The 8200-nt window shown below is 31.8% G+C and overlaps 1 long non-coding RNA gene across 1 annotated transcript; it reads left to right on the forward strand.

The window, feature by feature from the left end:
- Window positions 1-572: 572 nt before the first annotated feature.
- LOC149783809 (uncharacterized) lies at window positions 573-7279 on the forward strand. The gene is made up of 4 exons (XR_016414072.1): window positions 573-688; window positions 1849-1916; window positions 5072-5148; window positions 7024-7279. It is a non-coding gene; the product is annotated as an uncharacterized LOC149783809 (long non-coding RNA).
- Window positions 7280-8200: the final 921 nt, after the last annotated feature.

The raw sequence follows: 8200 nt of genomic DNA on the forward strand, positions 1-8200 counted from the left end.
AATTTTATATATTGTTTAAACGTATTTTACTTTGATGTTTATTATTCGAGATGAACATTAAAAGTTTATATTTTATTTCCTTCTTGATCTACGTTTCGTTTGTAACTTATCAGATAAATTGTTAGTTAAATGTATTGTTCATAGAAATAATGTTAATGATGCTGGATATGATTAGAAACATTTAGTTTAGGACATGAAGAGACTTTTACCTCTGAAAGAGGTCTCTAAAGCTTGTAACAATAAACTTACTAATCGGCAAAATGCTTGTCAACAACAACAAATATGTACATCACTACATTTTATAACTTACTCTCTCGGAAGGGATGAGAGGGTTTGTTAACTCCGTCAAAATACATGTACCCTGAATATAACGTAACTCCGTTCAAATGGCAAATATATGTAAGGCACGTGTCTTTTTAATGAAATTATATACACCTCGCGGTATATCATTTATACAGTACACATGATATAGATAGACATCGATACGTACATATATACTACTGAAATTTCTTTTCACGACAACGTTTGAACATTCATAATATCTTCTAGGCATCGACAGGGCCTACGGCTTCGAGCGGATACGGTCATCTAGTTCATATACAGAAGAAGAAAACCTGCAACCATTACGTGCTACTTTCGAAAGTATGGAGACAAACAATGACGGGTATTTGGACATGGAAAAGTTTAGGTTGGTGAACATCTAAATGCATCATTAACACACACAAAACGTTAATATTGCGTATACCTTCGATGTTAGGACTAAATCGTCTTTTTTACTTTTCAAAGAAGCAGGCCATCATATAATGTCCCCTTGACTGGAAACGGATATGTGAATCTAGGCATTGACAGAATCGGTATTTGTTTCAAATGTTATATCTTGCGATTGCGTAAAGCACCTTAGATGGCGAACAGACTCTAATTGACATACCCTGGAATTGTCAAAAATGGCGAACAGACTCTAATTGACATACCCTGGAATTGTCAAAAATGGCGAACTGACTCTAATTGACATACCCTGGAATTGTAAAAAGGGCGGATCGCTTGGGTTAATAGCCTTGACTGCTATTACTGCTGATCACATGCTGCCCTGTTCGTTACGTTCGTAAATATATATTTTGCAATTAGTAAATTTTCTAATTTTGTCACAGCCATCTATGTTTCTATAGTATTTATATTTGATGTGGCCTAGATATTACTTCACACAGCTGTTCGCATTACTGGAGCTAAACTACACAGAACACTACATTACATTCGCACGTTTATATTTATTATAATTGCTGTTGTTTTAGAACATGATGAAGTAGATGGTTACCTTGGCTGTCTTATTTAGTACTTTGTATCAGAGTTATATGTAGGCTTAGCCGAGCTGGTAGACTTACACATGAATTATGTTATTTATGATTCATATAGTCCGTTTATGGATATTAAGGTTTCTAATTAGTTAATGTAAACGTCATTATAGAATTCAACGTCAATAATATCCGCTAGCAATATATTTGTATTTAAAGAGAGAGATAGATATATAGATGTAGATACAGAGATAGAGAATTAAAATTATACACCAAACATAATGTGCTAACCCTAAATAACATATGAAAATGCTTGATAATACTAGTCGTAATTAAAACTTAATATAAATAAAACTATCATACAGGATAGAAAATATTTTAGTTTTAAAATTCATATCTTATATATACGTGTCTCATTCGCCTTGATGTATACCTAGTGTCAACATAATTCATACTGGAATACGGCATGAACATACTGTTTCCAGTTAAAACCTGAGCAGTAATTTGTATTCCTCACACCGACCAAACGTTCATTAGATCTCCAATTTTTATATTTAAGTGGTACTTCCTCAGAAGAAATGTTTGCGGTTTTGGACACTGATGAAGATGGAAATATAAGTTTACAAGGTATATATATTAATAGCAACATTATTCTGAAACACGTCTTATGCTACAACTTCAGTGTTTTATGCAAACAATGTTAACATGATGCATTAGTCCGTTTCAGCTTTCACCAAACAAGTCAAATTAATCAAATCAAGCTTGTTGATATGGAAGACTGGATTAAAACCAGCCCCCATACAAATTGGCAAGACTTTGGAGGCTAAACGTAAATTATTTCTTCATTGTCTCTGCCTATTGGTGTATGGAGCTGATTTGTATGATAATTAATAATCTTTGTTATGGTTTTTAAATTCAGTCTAGAGTCTGTATGTTTAGCAAGTTCTAATATAGAGTTTAAGGCATCATCCGCCATCGCATACTCGTAATAAATGAATATAAAAATATTTGATTGGTAGTTGTCTTTCGGCTGTTTCTGATAGCTGTCAAAGAGGAAACATTTTTTTGATATTATGTTGACAGAAAAGGACACATATCCAGGTTTGTCGCAGAGGAAGGTTTGTCTCGTTATGATCATTTAATCCATCTGATGGTTCATGGAACATTGCTAAATATTAAGACAAAGGTAACCTTTGCTGGGGCTATATTAGCGTGTGCCATACTTCGTGTTGGTTTCATTACTTACGATACTTGTATGTATTTATAGAAGCCTCAGCTGACTATTATACAAGAGGAATTAATTTGTGTTTTAACCTTTCGAATCCTATATGTTAAAGTTTTGTGCATGATTGTGATTTGCAAGTGTCCTTCTGAAAACATCATACTACATATATGGCTTTAGATTATATTTGTAAACATTAAAATGACTCCCATTTTAAGACACTTGAATTTAAATTTGTAAATTCTATTCTCTACGTGATATTTGTTAGGTTCATGCCATGATACGTCGGTACACACTTGACTTTGTTGAAGATAAAGAAACTTTGCGTTAAGATTTCAAAAAATATTACTGGGACAAAATAACTGTGAATGTATATACGATTGCTATATCGTATTTTTTATTTCTATTTTAAAATATCTTTGGAGGAATCAGCCTTTCAGTTGTGCTCAGTATATTTGGATCATTTTGAATTCATTAAAGGTAATTCGTCGTTGTGAGGCGTCAATAATTGTGACATATCTTTACGAAATAGGAAGTTGACATATTAGCACAATCAATTCGAGAAATCTTTTCGACCACACTGTAAAGTTGGACTCGTGAAAAATATTTAGAATAATTTGTGATTCAATTGCTAGTAAGTTTAGATTTCTTTTATAAATTTTAATTTTGTATTTTAGAGACAAAAAAATTTGTTGATTTTAATAAACATGTTGGTTTTCATTTTCCTTGGTACCTAGTGTAATAATATAAATTTCAATCCTAATCGTGGTATGTGGACATTATGCTAGAGAATATTCCGGTATTATAACAAGCTAAGGTACTAACATCTCTGACTGGTCAATTGCATTGGTTCGCACAGCAGTGAGTAGTAACTCTTAATATATATATATATATATATATATATATATATATATATATATATATATATATATATATATATATATATATATATATATATATATATATATATATATATATATATATATATATATATATATATATTTGACAAGGATCGATGTAGAACGAATTGGATCGAGTAATGATGGATATAAAATATAGAAGAGTCTCGTGTAATTTTTCTACAATGAAAAGTACCTTCAAATGTCGATAACATGGAAACAGAAAGCTGTTTGTTTTCTTGACCCCTCCCTATACGTATCAACTCCGTGTTTATGATCAAGTTACTAATGCTATCGGAAAACTATACACGTATGATACATATGGATTGCTTTAAATTTAAAGTAATTTTTTTTTTCTGCTCTACGTCGCGACGAATCACTATCTTTAGGAAAATACATTGCTTTTATATCCACATTCAAATTAATCATGTAGATAAATTACCAGTAATCTGATCGCAAAGTAAGAAATGAACGCAACTTTCTGTAAATTAATTGTCAGATTTGGCTCCCTATTTTACAAAAATTATTTACGAATGGTGTCCAAATGATCTTTATAGCTATCTTTGTAGATGAGGAAGTCACTGTTTTATGTTTCACAACGATATGCAACAGATGCTATTATGTTAAATAAATGATTGAATGTTGACCGATGAGTTGTCATACCAAATGGTCTAAATTTATACTGATGAGGTCCATCAGGTGTTTGAAATGCTGACATTTTCTTTCCTTTTTTGACTAACAGGCACTAGTAGATACAGCTAGTCTTAATCTAAAATTAAACATATTGACATGAATTTGCCAAAATCCATTGCAAGATATTAACTTCTTGACATATGTTCATGTCGTATGTTGTCAATGATCACGTCTGGGCTTGATATTCAAAATTAATTCTACTTCATGATGCTGTTAACTTTTCCATAGTCAGTTCATATGTAGCATGTATTATCTTCAATGCAAGCCAAAAGAAAAAAAAAACTTTTAGCTCGAATAACAATATAAGATATTGAAAAGTGATGACTCTATTTTGTGTTACATTTTATTTCATGACTGTACAGTGTACTGGTGATGTATGAGCAGCATATGTTTAAGAGAATGAACATTGGTCAACACCAGTTTAACTTCGAGTCTAAGTGTGAGTTCAAGATAAATTCGCGGTTTCTTTATTTGCTTCACGTTTGTTGATAAACGTTAAGTCATGAGACCTGACCTTGGTTATGAAACTGATGGAAAGTACCTTTAAAAATGGCTCACAATCTGGTCAACGTATTTTATGTTAGGTTTATGATGGAAAGTATATATTCTTATATTGTGACCTGAATCGTCGAGTGGTACAAACAGGTCACCTTTACCTTTCACTGCTATCTCATTTCAATCCGCTTCGGTTCGAATATCATCTTACTCGGATAATAAGCTTATTTCACCAAAGTGCCAGTCCCTACAAGTGGGTTGATGCTTTTTATCGGCATTTCCACAGGGTTCATTTTCAACCAGTTATATTGGACGCAATTTATATTATAATTTGCGCTAGGAAATGACGTTAAGTGATGTACAGTGAAATAAACAAGCAGTATGGTTTCTAAGCAGAGTGAAGGTATGACTTCAGTGATATCTACATAATGCACGTGCACATGATATACTCTTTGTATGTGTTTTATTCAAAGGTAGGCATAGGTTTCGAAAGGTTACAAAATGAAGCCTCATAGGAAAGTACAGGAGAGGAAAACGCAGATGACAACAAGTAAGTGTACAGAAAATATATATGTCGTATATAAATTGTTGTTTTTGTCATCCCTCTACCGATCGGAATTTATTAAAGGCGTAAAGTAAAGCATCTGTACCGACTATCTATGAACTAATTTGGATCAAGAAATCGGCAAGCAAACATCTTTTCCTAATCCGATATACTCAGGTTAAACAAAAATAATCAACTGGCTAGCTGTGTGTAATACTATGTGATATTATCGTGAGCCCTGAAATATTCGTGTTTAAAGAACATATAATTGATACTATATTTCCAATACCTGAATCAATTTTAATATTTATAATAACCAAAAATATTGAAATAAACGTTATGGGGTCTGTTGCATAGCTTACATGGGAGTATATAAAGATGTGTTATTAATAAGAAACATTTAAGTTTTTTTCCATAGATCCCAATGTAAAATAAAGTCATTTTAATTGACTACTACGAATATATAGTATACATTCTAAATTTGTTGATAGCGGTTTAACAAAATGTCTTTGATACTAACGTCACATATTATGTAACTTGGTGAATCATTCAAATTTGTCTGAATTCAAATCTTGATTTGTTCATCAACATAAATATAAAAAGAATAATAAAGAATACAGTATTATGTACTCTGGTTCTATTGATCAGTAACACTCTTTACAACATAAATATGTTACATGCGGTAGCATACTATGCCGCGGACGTATTGCAGCCCGACCTATTAGTGAATCCGTTTCTTTAAACATTGCAGATTCTGTCAAATTAGTTTAACATCTGAGCCCATGCATACAAAGCCACCTAAAGATACGATGTAACATGCAAAATACAGAGATAATTACAGATGAAATAAACTCTTGCAAGTTTTTTAGCGTCGATATCACGCTATATAATGAATACTATTTGCCAATGATCACTTTTGGCACTTGAATGTGTCTCTTAATCGTGATATTATCCGCGCAATTGATTTGTTGTTCAGGTCTCGCATCATAAAGGTTGTCAATGATTTAACCATCTTCAAAACTTGGAAAGAAGTCAATCGTTGATACATTCTCATTCAGTGATGTCTGAAACTTATTTTGAACAAATCTCACTACATTATAGAGCGGTCGTTCAGACGATCCCACTGTTAACCTCTCAAAATCATATTTAGCAATGGTTTGATTTTGTTCTGACACAGCCGAACCAATGATCATTGCACGAAGTGAGTTTGGAGACACATGACTTCGAATTACATTGTAACTATGTTTGAAAGTAAAATCATAACCTACAAATTATTTTTTATATTACCCACTTAAAGCTCATTCGAAAGTGCTGAGGATAAAAATAGCCATAATGACAACCATGGAATCGCGGACTCGGCTAATGGGAAAGAAAGAAAAACCGGGTCCAATCAGTAAAAGAGCTGACCTCACAAAGAATGTTAAGAATGTCACGACGGAAACACAATGTCCGCTAAATGCTACCCAGATGTGACTGATAAAGTCACATGATTCATCGAAGAAATTCAAAATCTATTTACAAAAAAAACAGTGAAATTATTGATCCAATGTGTTCCGTCACCAGCATACCTTTTGCGCCAGTCAATAAAGCACATTAAAAAAAACATTTTAAGTAATACCACTGGTAGTATGTTATGGAAACTACAATATATTTCAATGTTTATACACATATCGCCTGCTAAAAATTAGCGACTGACGAAATAACACAATGAGTAGCAAATTGTGGATGAATGGGTTATATAATGGACACTTGATGTGTTCTAAAGGAGAGAGAGAGAGAGAGAGAGAGAGAGAGAGAGAGAGAGATTCACATTTGACTTTTTTTGTATCGTGAACAGAGGGACTCACAAGCGACAATAACATAATTCTTTTTTTCTTCCAGGTTTTATCCCAGGTTTTATCCCACCATGACATTTTAGGGGATTATTTTGGATCATCGTTCCATCTTATGTAATGTCAAATTTATGTAACAGATTCCGTAATTATATTGATTCATGAATGTTTAACTGAGTTTTCTTACAATTTTATTATTGCATCATCTTCAGCAACCTTACTTTGACACTGTTGAATCACGATCAGGTAAATCAGTAACAGGAAAGGAATTATTACGATGTCCTTGATTACCTTATGCAAATAACCTCATGTAAAATGTTGAATAAAATGTTGAAATAATTGCTTGTTTCGATTGCCATATTTCTATTACAACATAACAATTAAAATTATTGTCTTTATCATAAAATGGTCGTTGAGTGTGCCACAAAACTTCGAATTCAAATAGAATATATATATATGTGTATATATATATATATATATATATATATATATATATATATATATATATATATATATATATATATATATATATATATATATATATATATATATATATATATATATATATATATATATATATATATATATATATATATATATATCAGTGTGTGTGTGTGTGTGTGTTTGTGTTTTGTGTGTGAATAGTCAATTGTACGATGTGTATACAGTTTCTAAAAAGAAAATGGTGTCTTCTATGTGATACATCCCATGAAACGGGATGTACTGTCGTTGGAATAACGGTTTTTACCTTCCCATGTACTACTATTGCATACGGAATTCATATTGATAACATTCTAGTATAATTTGCCATTACATTTTTCTCTCTGATCTTTTAATACATCTGGCCGAAAATAATATAACTATTTTAAGTATCCAAGTTTGTTAGCCATACGAGTCTAAGAAACATCGTTTCATGACTAAACTGATCCGCATTTACAATCCTTGAGACATTTATAAACAAATAAATGTGTCATTTATGATATTTTATATTTACTGAAATTCTACAACTATAGATGATAGTAATAATAGTTTAACCAAATATAAAATCATATATTTAGATTATTCGTGTTTATGCGAGAATTTATAGTAGAGTAATAGGAAGACATCGCACACATACACCACCACATACACACCACACACATATACACAAACACAGACACACACAATATCCACGTACCTGATAGTGTATTGCCATTTAAATGAAATGTGAACTGAAATGCATGAAA

Source organism: Sinohyriopsis cumingii, chromosome 14 (genome assembly GCF_028554795.1).
Source record: "Sinohyriopsis cumingii isolate HCF-2022 chromosome 14, ASM2855479v2, whole genome shotgun sequence".
Classification (NCBI taxonomy): domain Eukaryota; kingdom Metazoa; phylum Mollusca; class Bivalvia; order Unionida; family Unionidae; genus Sinohyriopsis; species Sinohyriopsis cumingii.